Source organism: Silene latifolia, chromosome 4, assembly GCF_048544455.1.
Source record: "Silene latifolia isolate original U9 population chromosome 4, ASM4854445v1, whole genome shotgun sequence".
NCBI classification, from domain to species: Eukaryota; Viridiplantae; Streptophyta; class Magnoliopsida; order Caryophyllales; family Caryophyllaceae; genus Silene; species Silene latifolia.
Window position 1 is genome coordinate 13,090,563 of NC_133529.1, and position 4,298 is coordinate 13,094,860.

The 4,298-nt window shown below is 40.8% G+C and overlaps 1 non-coding gene across 1 annotated transcript; it reads left to right on the top strand.

Annotated features, from left to right (window-relative positions):
* Window positions 1-3,915: 3,915 nt before the first annotated feature.
* Window positions 3,916-4,022, top strand: LOC141654502 (small nucleolar RNA R71). Its single transcript, XR_012548060.1, has one exon. It is a non-coding gene; the product is annotated as a small nucleolar RNA R71 (small nucleolar RNA).
* Window positions 4,023-4,298: the final 276 nt, after the last annotated feature.

Here is a 4,298-nt window from a genome sequence, read left to right on the forward strand (position 1 = left end):
CATTTTTTGGATTTTTCATGACTTTTTCACTTTTCTATTTTGTTTTTCATTACCTTTTTCAAAACCTCTTATCTATTTACAATGCTGAAAACACCAAGCTTTTGACCCGAGTGGACACGTACATTATCCACCATCATAACCCAAATCACCTCCTACAACACAACTACAAAACCGACCAATTCTTGATTAAGGAAGGGTGGTTATGGAATGTAGCTATCTTGGTGGGTTTGCCAAATGAATAGGCTAAGGCTCAAGGGGGTGAATCAAAAAGGGAAATAATGGAAGGGAGAAAACAAGGCTATTTGGCTATGTGAGGTTCATATGCAAATGGACTTTTGCTTCATATCATGTGCACAAAAATGTAATGCAATTTCATGGTCTAAGGACGCAATGACACACTTATGCGTCTTGATGTGACACGCCTCGCGAGGAGGCCTACTCTCAAACCTAGATGAGGGCGGGGTATGAATGTACCCACCCTAGGAGGCTCTACCTTTACTTTTGAGTAGCTAAGTCGAGCCTAAGGTCTAGCCTACGGCCCTAGGTCTCACAAGATCGGTCTAAACTCATTGGTCAAGCTCGCTTCCCTTGGCTAACTAAGAGGTCACGGGTGCGAGTCACGGGGAGGGGAAAGGCACAATTGGACACAAAAACTCATCATGGGAGTACGTGGTTCCCTTCCTCGACCATGTTCGTGCAAAACATTTATTTACAAACGGATGCAAGACTTTAAATTGAAAAACATGTATATACGAGAACATATGCATGCAAGAATTGAACACAACAAGGGTAGAAACATGCAACAAGTCAACTAAACCTAACAGCACATCAATCACCAATAATCCAATAGTTCCCCAAAGGAACATCCAAGGCACAAAAACCCATCCTCCTCCATATTATACAACAATATAGAAAGAGAGAGAATGGAAAAGGAGAAAGAGATAGGAACGTGTATACCAAGCGGTCTTCTAGTCTCCTTTTTGCCTCAAATGGTTGATGCCTATGCCAAAGGTTAGCCGACAAACAACATATATATACAATGCAATGTTTTTGTGATTTTTTGAAATTTTTCAATTTTTAGTCATTTTTTTGAATTTTATCAATTTACAAGTATTTACAAATATAAACAAATATTCACAAGAGTGGATATTTCCCTCCCCACACTTGAGATGTACATTGTCCTCAATGGACAAAAGCATAGGGAGTGAATAAGAAAAAGAAAGGAACATATTTTTGCATTTTTGATTTTTTGAAAATAAAAATAACATATTTTTGGTATTTTTGTTTTTGGAAAATTAAAATGACATGTTTTGGGTTTTTTTTTTTTAGGCCCTCCCCACACTTATTTATAAACATGGGAGGGCATTTAGAGAAATAAAAGAACATGTTTTTGTTGGTTTTTGTCATTTTTCAATTTTTTTTTGTGATTTTAAAAATAAGAATGCAATGCATGCTCTATACTATATGCAATAATTGAAAGGACAATGCAAACTATACTACATGACTGCATAGAGAGCCAATTTAGATTAACTCCTATTTGGGTCATGTCACTAAATGCAAAATGCGATAAAAACTTAATTAAAGAGAAAAAGAATATATACATTGTGGTGGTTGTTAAGTAACTCCACCAAACCTCTTCATCAAAGAGTCTTCAATCAACCGGGATCCCCCTCTTGGAATCTCGCTATCCCTTTAACAACTTCAAATTTTCCCATGGAGTAAGAGCTTCCAAGATTTGACAACACTTCATGTACACCGCTTATGGCGTGGTGCACTTCCGACCATTTCCGGGCAATTTTTTCTTCAAGCTTCTTCTTGTCATGGACAAGAACTTCTTCATTTTCAAGGCTTGGTTCACATTTCCCTTTTCTTTTCACCTTCTTTCTCCATTTTTTTGGTTTCTTCTTCTCAACCCTTGGCTTCATTTTTGGAGGGGTATTAGTGCTAGAATCAAATTTGGGAGGGATCACATTGGGGTGATCCCCTCCACCCTCAAGCTTCAACTCTTCTTTTCCTTTTTCATTTGTTGGACAAGCTTCTAATGGATCCAAAAATGAAGGCCCTAAATTAGGTTCATCCAAGTTATCTTCCACCATATCCACCCTACAACAAGAGTTGCCCATAGGAGGAGACTTCATGGAATTGTTGAGTTCAAACTCAATCTTCTCATTACCCACTTGGAGTGAGAGTTTTCCACTCTTAACATCTATCATAGCACCTCCCGTGGCCAAGCAAGGCCTACCCAAAATGATTGGCACATGGCTATCTTCGGGCATGTCCATGACAAAGAAGTCGCATGGGATCACAAGTTTTCCAACCTTCAAAGGAACATCTTCAATCACACCCAAGGGACACTTAACCGAACGATCGGCTAGTTGTAGGGAGATCTTTGAAGGCTTCAAATCTCTCAAGTGTAGCTTCTTAAACAAGGAAAGAGGCATTAAGCTAACACTAGCTCCCAAGTCACACAAAGCTCTCTTTATCTTCACCCCTTGGATAGAACAAGGAATAGAAAAGCTTCCCGGATCTTCAAGTTTGCTAGGAATTTTGTGAGTGAGGATTGCACTACACTCCCTAGAGAGGTTAACGGATTGTACCCCTTCACTCTTTCTCTTCATAGTCACAAGTTCCTTTAAAAACTTTCCATAGTTAGGGATTTCGGTGATCATGTCAAGAAATGGTATGGTGACATTCATACTCTTCAAAATATCAATGAACTTCTCATATTTCTTCTCAAGCCTTGGCCTTGCAAGCCTTTGTGGAAAGGGTACCGGTGCTACATACTCCCTTGGTGGTGGAATACATTCTTTGGCCTTAGATGCAATAGGTTCATCTTGCTTTGGAGGATCAACCATCTCCACCTCCTTAGACTTCTCCACCCTAGTCTCATCTTCTTCCACAACTTCAACCGGGTGCTTTTTCACTACTTCACTAGACACCCTCTTCCTCTTCCACTTAGGAGATTTCTCAACCTCCTCCAATTGCTTTCCACTCCTCAAAAATACCGCATTCATCTCCCTTGGGTTAACCGTATTACCCGGAAACTTCCCCGGATTTTGAGCCAATTGCCCCAATTGTTGAGAAATTTGGGCCACATGAGTTTCCGTAGCCTTTTGGGATGCTCGTATTTCATCATTAACCCGGTTTTGTGAGGCAATGTGGTTGTCAAGCTTTGAGTCGACTTTTTGGTTGGCAATCACCAATTGCTCAAAGGCTTGCTCCCAAGAAGGTTTTTGAGGGGTTTGAAAGTTTTGGTTTTGAGGTTGGTTGAAATTTTGTCCCTTGAAACCCCCAAATGGTTGTTGGTTTTGAGTGACAAATTGTTTTCCTTGGAAACCGGGTGGGATTTGTCTTTGGAATTGAGAGTTTTGATTGAACCTTTGTTGTTGTGGTGAGGAAGTGGTTGGGTTTTGAATGTTTTGTGAAGCATAAGACAAATAAGGATGAGTTATTTTTCCATTACCAAATTGGTTGTTGTTACTATTGAACCCTTGCCTTGCACTTGTGGATTCCCAAACTCCATTTGCTTGCTCATAGCATTCCTCTTGGAGGGGTGCAATCAAGGGACACCTAATGGGAGTGTGCCCTTGTTCCCCACACAACTCACAAGACAAAACTTGCCTCATATCGGAGCTTGAAGGTTTTGAATTTAGCAAAGCAACTTGTTGGGTGAGTTCATCTAGCATATCCTTAACCTCCACATTCAAAACCGAATTAGAATCCTTGCTCTTGCCCTTCCTCAATTGCCTATCACTTCCCCATTCCATAGTTCTTGAGGCCATCTCCTCAATTAGTTCCTTTGCCGCTTTATGCCCCAAAATGTCTAAGGCACCTTTCCCCGATCCCGCATCCAATGAAAGCCTAAGATCTTGAGTCAACCCTTTGTAAAAATTGTTCACTAGCTCGGCCTCGGAGATGCCATGGTGAGGGCATAACCGTTGGAGCTTCTTATACCGTTCCCATGCCTCATATAAAGTCTCATCCTCTTCTTGAGTAAAGCTTTGTAATTCACTCTTGACTTTGGCCATTCTTGAGGGTGGGAAATACTTGTTCAAAAATGCCGATGCCAACTCATCCCATGTCTTGAAGGAATCCGGGTCACAATTCTTCAACCAATCCTTGGCCGAACCCCTAAGAGAACGGGGGAACAACCTAAGGCGAACCGCGTCATCGGAGACCCCATTTGACTTGTACATATCACAATTTTCAAGGAAATCATTTAGATGATCATTTGGGTTCTCCAAGGGACCTCCTCCAAATTGGTTGTCTTGAACAAGGTTGAGCAAGGCATTTTTAAT